Below are 19,647 nucleotides of genomic sequence, written 5' to 3'. Positions count from 1 at the left end.
AGCAGCTGTTGGGAATGATTCTCCTCCTCCAGACTCTTTCTGCTTCTTCACTTGTGCCATTCTTTTACCCTTTTGCCTTGCACTGCCACCCATCCTGTCATTTAATCTCTCCTGTCTTCCACCCCATCACAGTCCTTTCCTTTTGTTCTTTCCCCCCTTCCTGCTTTCCCTCCCTCTGTACTTGCTTAAAACCTGTACCAGCTCTATTTTGTGCCAGTAATGCCAGAAGGTCATTGACCTGAAATGTTACCTCTGTTGCTTCAGTTGCTGATGCTGAGCAACATTTTGGTCATGACGTGGAGGTATCATCAACAAGCACACACACATGTCATGGCTCAGTATTGTGTTTTCATTGATATGATTTCTGAAAATCTAGCTTCATATAACTAGTTGTACCAAAAGGGATGAATATTTTTAGTGCTGCTGAAGAGGAAGTGCTGTTTTCATTACAGAATTCACACTTGGAGCCTTCTCTGTCCAACAATACCGGAGCTGTCACTGTTTCCAGTACCCAGAGTCCTCACTGTCTCCAATGCCCGGAGGTAACACTGTCTCCAATAACCAGATCCCTCACTGTCTCCAATAACCAGATCCCTCACTGTCTCCAATAGCCGAAGCCCCCAGTGTCTCCAATAGCCAGAGCCCCCAGTGTCTCCAATAGCTGGAGCCCTCACTGACTGGGATTTTACCAGCAGCGAAAAAGTCCCAACATCAGAACCTGAAGTGGGTGGTGAGTCCGCGCAGGCTGGTGGTGGAAGTGGAACTACCTCATTGTGGGGGCCATGCAAATAACGGCTGGCAGGCAATAGGCGGTGCAAGTGGGAGGATGTCCCAGGCCAGGCTAGGCTGGAGCCAACAGTAATTTTAAAGGCAGCAGCCCCAGAGGAAACTGAGAGGGAGCCCTGACAACTGGAGTGATTGGGAAATGGCAGAAGGCAGAGCAATGATGGCTCCCAGGTGCTCTGGTGCTTCCCTGGAGGTCCTCCTCCAGATGGCATAAGCTTGAAGGGAAGTTCTTTTCCCTCGGTACAGGAAAAGGAGGCTGGTTCGCCAGATGAAAATGGCATCTATAAAGATAGTGGAGGAGGTGAGCAGCAATGGGGTGCTCCTAAGTATGTGGTTGCTGTGTAGAAAGAGGATCAATGACCTGATGACTCTGGCAAGGTGTGTGCAGCGCATACCATTACGCTTGTAGCCTTAAATGTGATAAGAGATTAATATGAATTTAGAGAAGGGGGTTCCTACCGAGTCAGCAGCAATCCCCAGGCAGCAGCATTAGATGCCACATGCATGGGAGCCTCTCTGTGGATGTCACTGGTCAGTCAGAGTTGACCCCTGCACTGCCAGTACTGAATGGTTGCATGGAGCAGGCATCCCTGTTGCACCATGATGGACAGTTAAACTGCCACCAACATAAGCATGGTGCATGTCTATGTTGAGTGAGTAACGATGTTAGTTTATATTCTTGCAGGAGAAGAGAGCTCACAATGCATGAGAGAGAGGAACTGGAGGCAGCATCCCATATATGGAGATTCTCACACCAATGGAAGAAGAGGCATTGGAGCTAGGAGGCTTGGAAACAGGGAAGGCTATTGCTGATGGTGAGATGGGTATGGATCCCTGAGAGAGTGAGTGGCATAATGGATGGGCCAATGGATGCTCTCGTTAGCAAAAAGCATAGTGCTCATGTGGCCATCACTGTTCACATGGACTGTTCACAGTCAGAAAGAGGCACATTGCCCTTTCAACACTCCTCTCTCTCTCTCGCAGGACATGCACAAAAACAGGAAGCTGCAGAGCCTGCAGGACAGCCTTCCACCTCTGAGGCAGAAGAGACCACGGAGGATATAGTGACAGAGTGACAGTTACTCACAAACTGAGGACTGTGGGAGGGCACGGTAATGTTCAGCTTCAGGCTGAAGACATGCTTCTGGAGTCATTAACAAGGTGGCAGATGCTGGAGCTGCAACAAGAGGTGCGTGAACATTTGGCTGAGCTTCCAGAAGCTTTGTGCACTCATGAGTGAATGATGGAGGAGTCCATCCAATCCACAAGTGTAGCCATGTCTCTGGCGTGTGCACGTATGGCATCCTCCATTGAGAGAGTGGTAACCCTCATGGAAAGCCACATCCAGAAAACCACACAGTGGGATGTGCATGGACCTACATGCCATTACTTCCTCCATAAGCTCCATGGAGCAATGGCTGGGCAAGAAGGAGGCAAGAAGCCTGGAGTCATCACCAGGTGCTCAAACCCTCAGGTGAGCAGGGAGGCACAAAGTGTGCCCTGAAAGGGTAGAGGAGCGGCTGTTGGAAGCACCGGTGGGCTCCTCTCAGGCTGCCACCGATGTAGACGGTGGGTCCTCGGCCCCTCTGGTGACACCAGTGCCTCAGGAAACTGCAGTGACAGAGGCAGTTCCTACCCCTTTGCAGGAGGCCCCCCGTATGCCTGGGCTCTCAAGGCCTCAGGCAACCAGAGGACGACCACACAGCCATCGCAAGCCATGGAGCAGAAAGGTCAGCAGCCGGCCTCCACCTCAGCTTACAGTGCAGGGGGAGCACCACGTAGGAGCACCCGCAAGCATGTGAGAAAGTCCACCGAGCTGCAATTAGGTTTCATGGGGCTATATTATGTAATTCAATATCACTTTGCTGTTTATTTGTCTTTAATAAAATATGAAATGCTGCACCACAAAAAGAATCCTTTACACATGTACCCATTACTGGGCAGGACTACACTGCATGAGGTTGATGCATTTCCCATGCCTTGGCCTGGTGTGATGTTGGATCCAGTGAGATGGTAAGGACATTCAAGGAAAGGCCAACAGGGCTATAGAGGTAGATATATTTGTTTGCTTGGGCCTGTAAGGAATCCTCATAAGAAACGTATCTCTATTAGTGAGTCACAAGCCTCCCTTGTGCATATCTCATTTCTCATTGCCTGCAGTCCCTTGGGGTCTTCATCATAGTCTGCTGGATCACCACTCCCCTCCATATCTTCCCTCTGTAGCACCAGCTTGTGTAGAGCCAGCACACGACCATGATATGCAAGATCCTTGCTGGGGTATAGTGAAGGGCTGCACCAGATTGATCAAGGCATCTGAACTGCATCTTCAGAAGCCCTATGGCCTGCTCAATAGTCTTTCGAATTGTCGTGTGGCAGCTTTTGGAACCAGGCATCAGGAACCACTTCTTCAGTGGGTAGCCCATCCCTGAAGGTGCCGGGGGGTGGGGGGTGCTGAAAAGGACGAGCACCTGGGACAGCTTTAATATGAAGGCAACATGACAGCTTCCTGGGAACATTGCACAGCCCTGAAGGATCCATTTGCAGTGATCGCAGACCAGTTGTACATTGAGTGAGTGGAAGCCCTTCCTGTTGCTGAAGGATGTCTGAACTGTGGGAGCCTTGATTGGCCACTTGCATGCAGGCAATGATACCCTGTAGCTGGGGGAAACCAGCAATGGCCCTGGAATCGACAGCTCTCTCAGCCTGACTGCCTGGATAGGTATGAAACTGCACATATTGGCTGGCCCTCTTGAAGAAGATATTGGTGACCATCTTGATGCAGCAATGAGCCGCAGACCGTGAGATCCCACAGATATCTCTAGAAGATCCCTGGAATGATTCTGAGGCATAGAAATTCAATGCCCAGCCAATGGGTGTTCACCACTTCTCATTGGGCTCAGCTTCTCCTCCATCATGGTGCACAGCTTGGTGACTGCTTCCCTGGAGAGGTGCGGTCTTCAGTGACACTGCTGCTCTGACATTTACAGGAAGCAGAGCTTCTGACGATAAGCCCTCTCTGGTGGTTAGCACTATCTGCTCACAAGAGGCTGGTTGTGTGCCCCTCTGTGCCCCCCTCAACTGTGCACTCTTCCAGCCTCACGATGATGGTGCCCCTCTATGTGCGGCTGCCCCACTCCCGGTGTCTGTAGTTCGCCCTCACTCTGATGCTCCTCCTCACTGAAGGTCTCAAAGCCTGAGTGAATAAACCCCATTACAAATTGCTGCACTCACATCTCAAGGCATCCCATCCCCATTACTCTGCATAGACAAGTGGTAAATCAGAGAAAAATCAGAATGCCTCCGCTGTGCTCGTCAAGTTTGGCTAGCCTCCAGATTGCTACTGCCATGGTTTACTCACTATCACCCTCCCTGGAATGTCATGTAACCTCTTGCAATGGCTGCAAACAGGAGCCAAGACTGACTTTCTGCTGAGCTTCTGCCTCCTTATAGCTGGTGAGGCTTTAAAACTCCATTGATCTTTTGTGCCCCTCGGGAAATTGTAAATAGCTGGTAAAATCATTGTCAATTATTGGTTTAAAGGGCTCAATTACTTCTCAACACCTTCACACATGGCCTCCACCCACCAGCCTGGCCACCTGGGAATCTCTCCAACACCCGGAGGCCTCACTGTCTCCAACAGAACAGAATCATAGAATAGTGCAGGAGGCCATTTGGCCCATTGAATCTGCACAAGGTCTTTCGAAGAACAATCCAGTTAGTCCCACTTCATGGCTCTTTCCACACATCCCTGCAATGTTGTCTCCTTCAAATAATTATCAAATTTTCTTTTGAAAGCTACTTTTGAATTTGTTTCCACCACCCTGTCATGCATTGTGAGGTCACCTGTCACCTATCACCAGTTGGATCACCATAAGCTGTAGATCCCCATACCTGTGCTTACAGCAGCCCTATTCAAACAGCTTCACAGCTCCAGGGCACCACTAACATTCTGAACCCTCCTCCAGTACAACAGCAGCTTTTGGATCATCTATTCATCTTTTTTCTACTCTCACTTCAGTTTCTTTCTACGTTTACATAAATAATCAGTGCTTTTCCTCAGAGACTGATTCTGTGGGCTGTTCCTGTCACTTCCCCCTACACATTCCTGTCCATTTGCAGCTACTCCAGTTGCAAGCATGTCCCACAGACAGAATTTACAGGGCCCATATTCCCCCATCCATAGTTTGCAATGTTTTTTCTTTTCTGACCACTTTAGGATCCTGCTTTTGACAGTTTTTTCTCTCCAGTGGAATCGATTCTGCAGGCACTTCCCACCATCTGGTTTCTTGTCTCTGGGGCTTCCTGCTGCCTCTGGCTGCATGCCTAAATATTTCCCATCCAAAGTTTCATTTGGCTTTGTTGCTTTGCAGTTTCAATACCTGGCGAGCTCTCTCTATCCAAACTTCTATCCCCGCACTGGACAATTATTTAAACAGAATGGTCAACTTGTACATCCAGAAGCCCAGAGTGGTGGGACAGCAGGGAGGAGCGTTAGAAGAGAATGGTAATAAATCAAACATCACACAGTCATAAAATGATATTTTATTTTGGATCTAAACAGCAAAAATGTATTGAAAACATTGTCAGCGGTTCGGCTTTAATGTTGAACTTTGTAAATAAATTGCTCGTTCAGGAGAGAAACATGAGAAGTAAAGTGGATCATATGACCAGCAGTCACCAGAGCTGAATCGATCCAGGGGCTGGATTGATGTTGTTGGGTGAAGGAGCGGGATGACAGAGTTGGGAATGGCAGTGAAGACCTTAAAAATTTCTCGGAGGGGCTGCAGACCCCCGATGGAGAACCCCTGATTTAGAGGATTTATGCAGTACCTCCACTGCCTGGGTATTATTTGCTGAAAGTCAGACACATCTATTGCTTTCTGGGGTCAGGAGCTGTCCTCTTTTACTCTCTACTTGCCTTGCTGAACCCACCAAGGCTTTTATACCCATGCTCTTAGCCAGGCATGGGTCCTAGTTATGCCTGTCTTTTTGTGGGATATGTCGAGCATTCTTTGTTCCAGTCCTACTCAGGCCCCCTCCCCCAACTCTTTTTCCGGTACATTGATGACTGTATCGGTGCCGTTTCCTGCTCCCGCCCCAAACTGGAAAACTTTATCAACTTTGCTTCCAATTTCCACCCTTCTCTCACCTTTACATGGTCCATTTCTGACACTTCCCTTCCCTTCCTCGACTTCCCTGTCTCTATCTCTGGGGATAGGTTGTCTACTAATATCCATTATAAGCCCACCGACTCCCACAGCTACCTCGACTACACTTCTTCACACCCTACCTCCTGTAAGGACTCCATTCCATTCTCCCAGTTTCTCCATCTTCGACGCATCTGCCCTGATGATGCTACCTTCCATGACGGTGCTTCTGATATGACCTTTTTCCTCAACCGAGGGACTCCCCCCACTGTAGTTGACAAGGCCCTCAACCGTGTCCGGCCCATTTCCCGCACCTCTACCCTCACCCCTTCCCCACCCTCCCAGAACCGTGACAGGGTTCCCCTCGTCCTCACTTTCCACCCCATCAGCCTCCATATCCAAAGGATCATCCTCCGCCATTTCCGCCACCTCCAGCGTGATGCCATTACCAGTCGCATCTTCCCCTCCCTTCCCCTGTCAGCATTCCGAAGGGATCGTTCCCTCCGCGACACCCTGGTCCACTCCTCCATTACCCCCACCACCTCGTCCCCATCCCATGGCACCTTCCCCTGCAATCGCAGGAGGTGTAATACCTGCCGATTTACCTCCTCTCTCCTCACTACCCCAGGCCCCAAACACTCCTTTCAGGTGAAGCAGCGATTTACTTGTACTTCTTTCAATGTAGTATACTGTATTCGCTGCTCACAATGTGGTCTCCTCTACATTGGGGAGACCAAGCGCAGACTAGGTGACCACTTTGCGGAACACCTTCGCTCAGTCCGCAAGCAGGACCCTGAGCTTCCGGTTGCTTGCCATTTTAACGCCCCCCCCCCCCCCCGCTCTCATGCTCACATCTCTGTCCTGGGATTGCTGCAATGTTCAAGTGAACATCAACGCAAGCTCGAGGAACAGCATCTCATCTACCGATTAGGCACACTACAACCTGCCGGACTGAACATTGAGTTCAATAATTTCAGAGCATGACAGCCCCCCACTTTACTTTCATTTTTAGTTATTTTTTCTTTTTTACATTTTTTACAATCTTTTTTCTTGCATTTATTTCATTTCATCTTAGTTTGTTCAGTTTGCTTACCCACTGTTCTTTTTCATGTTTGCACTTGCTGCTGTTCAATATTCAGTCCGTTAACACCTAATCTGTACTAATGCTTTGTCTTTCAACACACCATTAACATATTGTTTGCCTTTGCTCCATGACCTTTTGGTCAGCTATGTGGCCTTGTCCAATCTACACCTTCTCCTTTGTTATCTCTTGCCCCACCCCCACCTCACTTGCTTATAACCTGTGACTTTTCTAATATTTGTCAGTTCCGAAGAAGGATCACTGACCCTAAACGTTAACTCTGCTTCTCTTTACACAGATGCTGCCAGACCTGCTGAGTGGTTCCAGCATTTCTTGTTTTTATTTCAGATTTCCATCATCCGCAGTATTTTGCTTTTATTCTCTTAGCCAGGATATTGCACTGTGTGACTGATTTCTCGTACTGCAGTGTTGATACTTTGAACTGTCCCTTTAATTAAACTCATTTGTTTGGAGTAAAATACTCACTCTTCTCTCAGCAGCTGTGGAATGCTGTATGAGTTCATCCTCAGTGACCTTAAACTAATGAAACAAACCTTTTTCTACATTTTGCTGATTTTTTTTTTAGTCCTTTTAGTTCTCACAGGAGGTTAGTAAGCAAATTTAGAGCATATGGGATTGGGGGTAATATACGGCATGGATTGAGAATTGGTTAATGGACAGAGAACAGAGAGTAGGAATAAATGGGTCATTCTCAGGTTGGCAGACTGTGACTAATGGGGTACCACAATGATCAGTGCTTGGGCCCCAGCTATTCACAATCTAGATCAATGATTTGGATGTGGGGACCAAATGTAATATTTCCAAGTTTGCTGATGACACAAAACTAGGAGGGAATGTGAGTTGTGAAGAAGATGCTAAGAGGCTTCGGGGAGACTTAGACAGGCTAAGTGAGTGGGTAAGAACATGGCAGATGGAATATAATGTGGAAAAATGTGAAGTTATCCACTTTGGTAGAAAAACAGAAATGCAGAGTATTTCTTAAATGTTGAGAGATTGGGAAGTGTTGGGGCTGGATTTTACCAAACCCTTGACGCTAGGCTGCGTGGCGGGGTGGGGAGGGGGAGGCTGAAAGATGGGGCTGACAGTCGTCCATCATGAAGGCCCATGCTGGGAGGGCCCGGCCCAATCCTTGCAGCGGCAGCGAGGCTTCTTGGCAACCACCTCCCCCCCAACCTTCGCTGGCCGACAGGACCTAGATTTCAATATTTAAATTAATGACACACACAAGTTTAAATGAACTTAACGTCAATCTTCCAGGTCCGCTGCGATCTTTGGTGTGGCAGCCAGCACTCCCATGCCTTCGATTCCTTGTCCGGGGAAAACCGGCATGACACTGATGGGGAAGGGGGAGGAGTTACTATTTTCAGTGCGGCAAGGGAGGAGGGGTCAAATAAATGTAATGGGTGTGGGGGATGATGGGAAGGGGTGAACTTTAAACTTTGTGCAGTCTGGGATGGGGGGGAAGGTCACAATTAAGTGTCTTGGGGGGATGGGCAAATAGTTAATGTCATTGCCATTGGGTGGTGAGAAAGGGTTATTGGAAATTTACTTAATACATTTTGGGGGGTTGTATCTTTAAAAATCCAAATTGACTGGCAGGGCTGGCTGCCCTCTTAAAAATGCCGGGGATGGGCAGCCTGCCCCCTGCACAAGCTTGCGGGGGGGGGGGGTGGGTAGCCTGGACGGGCCATTTAAATAAGTCACCACGCATGAGATCATGGCGGCTCTTTGGCATGCAGCACGCACATGCGGGCTGCCATTTTATAAGCTCGCTGCCGAGATTGGCAGCGGGCTCTTAAAATCCAGCATTTGATGTCCAAAGGGACCTGGGTATCCTTGTTCATAAGTTACTGAAAGCAAACATGTAGGTGCAGTAAACAGTTAGAAAGGCAAATTCTATGTTGGCCTTTATTGCAAGAGGATTTGAGTACAGGAGTAAAGAAATCTTGCTGCAATTGTATAGACTCTTGGTGAGACCACACCTGGAGTACTGTGTACAGTTTTGGTCTCCTTACCGAAGGAAGAATATACTTGGCTTAGAGGGAGTGCAACGAAGGCTCACCAGGCTGATCCCTGGGATGGCGGGATTGTCCTAAGAAGAGATTGAGGAGACTGGGCCTGTATTAGAATTAGAATTAGAATTAGAACATTACAGCGCAGTACAGGCCCTTCGGCCCTCGATGTTGCGCCGACCTGTGAAACCATCTGACCTACACTATTCCATTTTCATCCATATGTCTATCCAATGACCACTTAAATGCCCTTAAAGTTGGCGAGTCTACTACTGTTGCAGGCAGGGCGTTCCACGCCCCTACTACTCTCTGAGTAAAGAAACTACCTCTGACATCTGTCCTATATCTATCACCCCTCAACTTAAAGCTATGTCCCCTCGTGTTTGCCATCACCATCCGAGGAAAAAGACTCTCACTATCCACCCTATCTAACCCTCTGATTATCTTATATGTCTCTATTAAGTCACCTCTCCTCCTCCTTCTCTCCAACGAAAACAACCACAAGTCCCTCAGCCTTTCCTCGTAAGACCTTCCCTCCATACCAGGCAACATCCTAGTAAATCTCCTCTGCACCCTTTCCAAAGCTTCCACATCCTTCCTATAATGCGGTGACCAGAACTGCACGCAATACTCCAGGTGCAGTCTCACCAGAGTTTTGTACAGCTGCAGCATGACATCGTGGCTCCGAAACTTGATCCCCCTACTAATAAAAGCTAACACACCATATGCCTTCTTAACAGCCCTATTAACCTGGGTAGCAACCTTCAGGGATTTATGCACCTGGACACCAAGATCTCTCTGTTCATCTACACGACCAAGAATCTTCCCATTAGCCCAGTACTCTGCATTGCTGTTACTCCTTCCAAAGTGAATCACCTCACACTTTTCCGCATTAAACTCCATTTGCCATCTCTCAGCCCAGCTCTGCAGCCTATCTATGTCCCTCTGTAACCTACAACATCCTTCGGCACCATCCACAACTCCACCGACCTTCGTGTCATCCGCAAATTTACTAACCCACCCTTCTACACCCTCTTCCAGGTCATTTATAAAAATGACAAACAGCAGTAGCCCCAAAACGGATCCTTGCGGTACACCACTAGTAACTAAACTCCAGGATGAACATTTGCCATCAACCACCACCCTCTGTCTTCTTTCAGCTAGCCAATTTCTGATCCAAAGCTCTAAATCACCTTCAACCCCATACTTCCATATTTTCTGCAATAGCCTACCATGGGGAACCTTATCAAACGCCTTACTGAAATCCATATACACCACATCCACTGCTTTACCCTCATCCACCTGTTTGGTCACCTTCTCGAAAAACTCAATAAGGTTTGTGAGGCACGACCTACCCGTCACAAAACCATGCTGACTATCGCTAATGAACTTATTCTTTTCAAGATGATTATAAATCCTGTCTCTTATAACCTTTTCCAACATTTTACCCACAACCGAAGTAAGGCTCACAGGTCTATAATTACCAGGGCTGTCTCTATTCCCCTTCTTGAACAAGGGGACAACATTTGCTATCCTCCAGTCTTCCGGCACTATTCCTGTCGACAATGACGACATAAAGATCAAGGACAAAGGCTCTGCAATCTCCTCCCTAGCTTCCCAGAGAATCCGAGGATAAATCCCATCTGGCCCAGGGGACTTATCTATTTTCACACTTTCCAAAATTGATAACACCTCCTCCTTGTGAACCTCAATCCCATCTAGCCTAGTAGTCTGTATCTCAGTATTCTCCTCGACAACATTTTCTTTCTCTACTGTAAATACTGACGCAAAATATTCATTTAACACTTCCCCTATCTCCTCTGATTCCACACACAACTTCCCACTACTATCCTTGATTGGCCCTAATCTAACTCTAGTCATTCTTTTATTCCTGATATACCTATAGAAAGCCTTAGGGTTTTCCCTGATCCTATCCGCCAATGAATTCTCGTGTCCTCTCCTTGTTCTTCTTAGCTCTCCCTTTAGATCCTTCCTGGCTAGCTTGTAACTCTCAAGCGCCCTAACTGAGCCTTCACGTCTCATCCTAACATAAGCCTTCTTCTTCCTCTTGACAAGCGCTTCAACTTCTTTAGTAAACCACGGCTCCCTCGCTCGACAACTTCCTCCCTGCCTCACAGGTACATACTTATCAAGGACACGCAGTAGCTGCTCTTTGAATATGCTCCACATTTCGATTGTTCCCATCCCCTGCAGTTTCCTTCCCCATCCTACGCATCCTAAATCTTGCCTAATCGCATCATAATTTCCTTTCCCCCAGCTATAATTCTTGCCCTGCGGTATATACTTGTCCCTGCCCATCGCTAAGGTAAACCTAACCGAATTGTGATCACTATCACCAAAGTGCTCACCTACATCTAAATCTAACACCTGGCCGGGTTCATTACCCAGTACCAAATCCAATGTGGCATCGCCCCTGGTTGGCCTGTCTACATACTGTGTCAGAAAACCCTCCTGCACACACTGGACACTATAGTATTTCCAGTCGATATTTGGAAAGTTAAAGTCCCCCATAACAACTACTAGAGTTCACTAGAGTTTAGAAGAATGAGAGGTGATCTCACTGAAGTGTACAAAATTCCTACAGGGCTCGACAAGGTTGATGCAGGAAGGATGTTTCCCCTGACTGGTTAGTAGAACCAGGGGACACAATCTCAGAATAAGAGGTAGACCATTTGGGAACGGAGATGAGGAGGAATCTTTTCACCCAGAGGGTGGTGAATCTGTAAAATTCTCTACCCAGAGGGCTGTGCCTCCATTACTCAGTCATTGAGTATGTTCAAAGCAGAGACTGATAGATTTCTGGACACTAAAGATGTATGGGAAAATGGTGTTGAGGTAGAAGATCAGCCATGATCTAGCTGAATGGCGGAGCAGGCCACAGGAGCCAAATGGCCTACTCCTGTTCCTATGTACCTATGTTCCTTTTTGAGGGGCTGTAATGCTCAGAGCTGTGGTCAGGAGGGACGAGGCATCCACTAGCATTTCTTCTGACATTCCACCATTCTACTCACATCTACCTACTTACTAAGATTAGCAAACACAGTAAAGTTGAATTCTCCCCACGTCCATAAAGTAGAAACACAATTTAATTGGTACTGATTGTGTGAAGTGAAGTGTCTGCTACTTCCTGTTGGATTTGAGCTGGAAATTAATTTATGAAAAAGTTCAGTTCTATTAAAATCTGTCTACACTAGCCAAATCTGGATTGTTTAATTCTTAGATTTGAAACCGCCGCTTATTCCTTACCAGTAGTGTGCTGAACTCGGAAAGTTCAGTACGAATTACTGAAATAAGTCACTGTACTCCATTTATCATTATTTCAAAAGATAGTTGTTTTAATAGATACACAGTAGCAGATACAACACAAAGCCCTAAGTGTCCTAACTTGCAAATCCTCCATCGCCTTTAATTTCCTTTTGTAAATGTTTGAAGCACAGGGAGTTTGTAAATTTATATAAATTATGCCTGGAAGCTTCCTTTTTAATTGGCAACATTATGAAGTAATTTTTCATGCTCCCAGGTGAATAGATGGCAGCCCGAGGTACCTTTGAAATGTTGTTACAAGTGCTCTGTGAAGACTAATGTTGTCTTTGAAGGGGTTTTTGACAATTTGCTTAATGATAGCCACAAATACCTGCAGAAAAAAGGATATTCAGCAGCTTCGACCTTCTACTGTCAGCTCAGTTTAAAATAAAACTAACATCACATTTTAACTCTTTGAATGCTGCAGATTGGTGGTTTCGGAATTGACAATCTTACATTTGCTATTCATCACCAATGGATTATATTCTACACATTTTCTCTTCCAATAGCTCATAATTTTTACATCAATCAAACTCTTCAACAGTCTGAGCATGTACATGGAGGAAAACCAGAAGAAACTGAAACCTGATGGAAAGCCTTTCTCCATCTCTGTTGCCCAGTATATATCCATTTAAATGATATTCAGGGTCAAAGAGGGAATCGTTAGGTTGGAATTGTTACATACAATTTGCTGAGTGTGCTAGTGCTGTCACTAACCCAAAACCAAATGGTAAAACACAAATCCCTATGGATCTGGCTAACATAATGAAAGGATATGCCACGGGAAAGGTGGCTTAATACTGATAGGCACGCTTTTAGCCTGTCTGAGAAAAACAAAATTGTAGTCCGGAGATGACGTCAATTCAAGATTTTGCTGAATACCATTTTCATGAGAGTCAGCCCTGTTTAAAACATTTATTATATTGTTCAGCTGACTACTTCATGAGATGACCATTTAGGATTTCCTTAACAGCTAAATATTTTGAGAGGTTCATTTTATAATGGGTTGAAGAATGAAAAAACGTTATATGTCAAATGGATGATATCCTGGTATAAGGGGAGCCCTAAGCTGAACCTGCTTAGAGACAGGAAAGCAATATTTGGAACAGTCCAAGTTACACAGAATGACGAGAGTGAATCTCTGCAGACCAGTATGGACTTTTTAGAACGAGTGGCAGATTGATCAGGAGTTAAGGCAGAAACTGAAAACCAGCAGCATGGTACTGACAATGAATATCTTTCAACTTTAATGCTTCATAGGTTTGATGAAGCAGCAAGGAAAGTTGACAATACATATGAATAGGAAGACAAAACGACTCAGGGATCTGGTGTGTAAATACAATACCTGAATTTGGAAGGATACTTGACAGCAAGCATTTCAGGAGATGAAACTAAATTGAGTAGCCCACCTACATTTTGGAGCCTTGAGAGGAAATGAGTGTCTTGGCAAATACTTCATCATATATCTTGGTGCATTACAAAATTGACAGCAGGATGTTGATGACCATTGCATTATGCTTCAAGATAAATGACCACCAGTACAGAAACACACAAACAGCAAATAGAGAATTATTATAATTTAGAAAGAAATAAGAAACATTTGCATTTATATAGCGCCATTCGTGACCTTAGGACCTCCCAAAGTGCTTTACAGCCAATTAAGTATTTTTGAAGTGCAATCACTGTTGTAATGTAGAAAATGTGCAGCTGATTTGCACACAACAAGGTCTTACAAACAGCAATGTGGCAATGAGCAGGTAATCTGTTTCAGTGATGTTCGTTAAGGGATAAATATTGACAAGAATACAGGGGAGAACGCTCCTGTTCTTCAAACTAGTGCTGTGGGATCTTGTACATGCACCTGAGAGGGCAGTTGGGGCCTCAGTTTAACATGTCACTTCTGAGAGCACTGCACTGGAGTGTCAGCCTAGATTTTAAACTCAAGTCTCTGGAATGGGACTTGTGATGTCCTTGGGACTTGAGTGATGTTTAGCCGAGTTTGGTATAGGAAATGATGCAAAGACAGAGACAAAGACTGCAGCTGATCAACACAAAGGCTTCACTTTTTATTCTGTCTTAGTTTCATTTTCACTTTGCTAGCATGTGTGTTCTTCAGCAGCCTCCAGAGTTCACAATGCACAATGCAATTTCAAAACACTACAACACTACATCCCTCCCCTTCTTAGTAAATGAGTGACATAGCATGTTTCAATGATTTGTTTCCAAGATTGTAAACAATAAACTTTAATGTAAATAGTTCATTTCATAGCATAGTCACTTAAGTACGGTGGGCATTTTCTCTCACAAATAGGATATCATCCGACATCAGGTGTAGTTTCATTTGAATCATGTTCTTCATCTGAGGTGTCAATGTTGGAATCGGGATCAATGCTTACGAGTGGTGTTTTTAGTGCTTTGAAACATGATGCGTTTCTTGTGATGATTTATGAACCTCACTTAGCAGTGATCATTGATCCTTTGTGTTGGTTACAACAAATGGTTGGATGTTATAAGGAGTTGTTTGTTTTCCATAATGACCATCACTTTTCACTAGTACTTTATCTTGGCTTTAGCAGTGTAGTTCGAAATTGCATGTTTCGCACCACTTGTACTTTAATTCGATCCTCCTGCTTTCAATTGCATTCGCATACATGTTGATCATTAGATCCACAGGGTAGCCCAGGTAGACGTGTGCACATAGGATATGCAAAGATGAGTCTAGCTGGAGATTTTCCAGCAGTCAAGTGAGGTGTTGCTGTGTAATGCTCTTGCTTTTATGACTTGTTCTCAGCTGCAGCATAAATCTCTTGACTTCACCATTAGCCTTTGGCCAACAGGGTGTGAGTTTCCTATGAGTGAACCTTGGTAGTAAATTTACTGAACTCATTGCTGTTGAATGGGGTCCATTGTCACTTCTTACCATTTGAGGGATTCCAAACAATGCCAAGATCTGGTCAAGCTTTGGGATGACTGCATTCATTGAAGTTGACATAACTAATTCCACGATTGGGAATCTACTGTAGTCATCAGTGACAAAAAGTAGTTGTTCACCAGTGGGTAAATCTGTGAAATCAACGCTGACTTCAATCCATGGTCCTGGAGCTAGTTCAGACATCTTTAGAGGATCATAAAGATATGGCATTGTGGTTGCTTGACAGGGCAAATACTGATTTTATGCTCTACCACATGGTCAATTCCTGGGAACCATACCTTTTCCCGAGGGAGTTGTTTGGTTTTGACAATTCCTTGGTGTCCTTCATGTGCTATATCGACAACACATTTCGTCAATGAGTGGAATGACAATACAGTTATAAAAGCAAAATACTGCGGATGATGGAAATCTGAAATAAAAACAAGAAATGCTGGAACCACTCAGCAGGTCTGGCAGCATCTGTGGAAAGAGAAGCAAAATGAACGTTTCGGGTCAGTGACCCTTCTTCAGAACTGACAAATATTAGAAAAGTCACAGGTTATAAGCAAGTGAGGTGGGGATGGGGCAAGAGATAACAGAGGAGAAGGTGTATATTGGACAAGGCCACATAGCTGACCAAAAAGTCATGGAGCCAAGACAAACAATATGTTAATGGTGTGTTGAAAGACAAAACATTAGTACAGATAGGGTGTTAACAGACTGAAGACATGAAAAAAACAATGGGTAAGCAAACTGAACAAACTAAGATGAAATGAAATAAATGCAAAAAAAAAAGATTGTAAAAAATGTAAAAAAGGAAAAAATAACTAAAAATGAAAGTAAAATGGGGGGTTGTCATGCTCTGAAATTATTGAACTCAATGTTCAGTCCAGCAGGCTGTAGTGTGCCTAATCGGTAGATGAGATGCTGTTCCTCGAGCTTGCGTTGATGTTCACTGGAACACTGCAGCAATCCCAGGACAGAGATGTGAGCATGAGAGCAGGGGGGAGTGTTGAAATGGCAAGCAACCGGAAGCTCAGGGTCCTGCTTGCGGACTGAGTGGAGGTGTTCCACAAAGCGGTCACCCAGTCTGCGCTTGGTCTCCCTAATGTAGAGGAGACCACATTGTGAGCAACGAATACAGTATACTACATTGAAAGAAGTACAAGTAAATCGCTGCTTCACCTGAAAGGAGTGTTTGGGGCCTGGGATAGTGAGGAGAGAGGAGGTAAATGGGCAGGTATTACACCTCCTACGATTGCAGGGGAAGGTGCCATGGGCTGGGGACGAGGTGGTGGGGGTAATGGAGGAGTGGACCAGGGTGTCGCAGAGGAACGATCCCTTCGGAATGCTGACAGGAGAAGGGAGGGGAAGATGCATTTGGTAGTACTTTTTTTTTTGTTTATTTCATTTCATCTTAGTTTGTTCAGTTTGCTTACCCATTGTTTTTTTTCATGTTTGTACTTGCTGCTGTTCAATCTTCAGTCCGTTAACACCTAATCTCTACTAATGCTTTGTCTTTCAACACACTATTGACATATTGTTTGCCTTTGCTCCATGACCTTTTAGTCAGCTATGTGGCCTTGTCCAATCTACACCTTCTCCTTTGTTATCTCTTGTCCCACCCCCACCTCACTTGCTTATAACCTGTGACATTTCTAATATTTGTCAGTTCTGAAGAAGGGTCACTGACCCGAACGTTAACTCTGCTTCTCTTCCCACAGATGCTGCCAGACCTGCTGAGTGGTTCCAGCATTTCTTGTTTTTATGACAATATAGTTGTTGTGTAATATGAGATCAGATGTGGTTGCAATGATTACCTCATTTTGAACATTATTAAGACCTTGCAGTGTAAGAGCAATTTCGTTTGTAGACGCTTTCTCGATCGTGTCTTTCCAGTTTTGTGATTCCATAGCCTCCATACATATTTGCAAAGCCTCATCTTGTTTTGTTGCTGCTCTGATGTTGGCTAGTTTTAACAAATTTGGCACAGCATTAATGCTTAACGTAGATAAGATGTTGTTCGGTAACCTTTTCCTCAGGACTAGTAAAACTGACTGTCCTTGGCAGATGTCGTGAAAGATATTCCACTGGGTTGAGCTTGCCTGGCTGATACTCAACATCGAACTCGTACTCTTGTCGTTTGAGTTCTATTTGAGTGGATGTATTGCCATGTGGATTGTTGAAAAAGCTCACTAGATGATTGGTAATTACCTTAAATTTGCTTCTAAATAAGTTTAGGTGAAAGTGTAAGATACCCCGTGTGATTAAGAGTGCTTCTCTCTCTGCTTGCAAATAATGCTGCTCTATAGGCGTTAATGACCTGCTTACCATCGCAACGACTGATGTGTCATACACACCAGAAGTGCGATGATACAAACTATGGACTAACTCTGAAGAGTTATGAAAAACTGACTTTGTCTTTAAAAAATGAATCTTTATTTTAAAAAGTGAACAATGGTCCAAAATGGCTGCCGAAGAACAGGTACTAGCTTTTGTGTATTCAAAATGTCAAACAAAAACAAAGGATAAATCTTCAAAGCTAAGAGGTGTCAATTGCACCCCATCCTAAAACCATTACAGAATTGAATGTCTTCTGAAACAAAGAAGGTGTGAAGTAGCAATGTCCTGGGCCATTGTGCAATCACCATGGGGAAGAGATCAGAATGTCTCCTACCAGGAGGTGAGAAATAACACAGCTTTACCTTTAAAAAGGCAGCCTAAAGAGGGAGAGCCAGAGAAAGAAGTAAAGAGAGAGGGAGCAGCAACCTCTAACAGATTGTGTTGCAGCAAGCCAGATGGCCCATGCCCTGCTGTAAAATCCTGCATCTACATGAGACAGCAGTGAACCAGAAGTGTCCTTCCGTCTTCAACCGAATATTCAATCAAGAGATAATCTACTATCATCTCAGGCCTGCACCCATCGAGAACTTGATTTCAAAGAGAAGTCAACAGATTTATCATGGCCTCCACCCACCCCCCTCCCCCACACTCAAAGTCACCTTCCTTTTTTTCCTCTCTGTCTCTTCTGGTATCTGTGTATGTGTGTGTTTGTGTGTGAATGAAGGTGTAAGTGGTTATGGTTATGATAATTTCGGGATACGGCATATTGATCAATAAACAATTGATTTTGTGTTTTTTAAAACCTACAAGAAAAGCTGTCACTATCTGTTTATTGGGGGGAAAAAACACCAAAGGGGTTGAGCCCTAATAACAAATTACACTTGCTGTGGTCAGGTGAAGAGTTGAATGGTGGGAACCACCCACATTGCACTACATGATCAATTAGAATTAGAATTAGAATATTACAGCGCAGTACAGGCCCTTCGGCCCTCGATGTTGCGCCGATCATCTGACCTACACTATTCCATTTACATCCATATGTCTATCCAATGACCACTTAAATGCCCTTAAAGTTGGCGAGTCTACTACTGTTGCAGGTAGGGCGTTCCACGCCCCTACTACTCTCTGCGTAAAGAAACTACCTCTGACATCTGTCCTATATCTTTCACCCCTCAACTTAAAGCTATGTCCCCTCGTGTTTGCCATCCTCATCCGAGGAAAAAGACTCTCACTATCCACCCTATCTAACCCTCTGATTATCTTGTATGTCTCTATTAAGTCACCTCTCCTCCTCCTTCTCTCTAACGAAAACAACCCCAAGTCCCTCAGCCTTTCCTCGTAAGACCTTCCTTCCATACCAGGCAACATCCTAGTAAATCTCCTCTGCACCCTTTCCAAAGCTTCGACATCCTTCCTATAATGCGGTGACCAGAACTGCACGCAATACTCCAGGTGCGGCCTCACCAGAGTTTTGTACAGCTGCATCATGACCCCGTGGCTCTGAAACTCGATCCCCCTACTAATAAAGGCTAACACACCATATGCCTTCTTAACAGCCCTATTAACCTGGGTAGCAACTTTCAGGGATTTATGTACCTGGATACCAAGATCTCTCTGCTCATCTACACTACCAAGAATCTTCCCATTAGCCCAGTACTCTGCATTGCTGTTACTCCTTCCAAAGTGAATCACCTCACACTTCTCCGCATTAAACTCCATTTGCCATCTCTCAGCCCAGCTCTGCAGCCTATCTATGTCCCTCTGTACCCTACAACACCCTTCGACACTATCCACAACTCCACCGACCTTCGTGTCATCCGCAAATTTACTAACCCACCCTTCTACACCCTCATCCAGGTCATAACAAATTGGGGGCTTGAAGCCAGGATCTGAACCATCAGATAAATGAGAGATTTGGAAAATGGGAGGAAAACTGACCTCTAAAATTGTGGAAATGTAAACAGGTATTCTTGTATTCCGCTGATTTTTCTCTATGGTGCTAGAAACAAGAGCTTGTAGAGT

Source organism: Heterodontus francisci, chromosome 1 (genome assembly GCF_036365525.1).
Source record: "Heterodontus francisci isolate sHetFra1 chromosome 1, sHetFra1.hap1, whole genome shotgun sequence".
In the NCBI taxonomy this organism is placed as follows: domain Eukaryota; kingdom Metazoa; phylum Chordata; class Chondrichthyes; order Heterodontiformes; family Heterodontidae; genus Heterodontus; species Heterodontus francisci.
Note: the sequence above shows the minus strand (reverse complement) of the source record.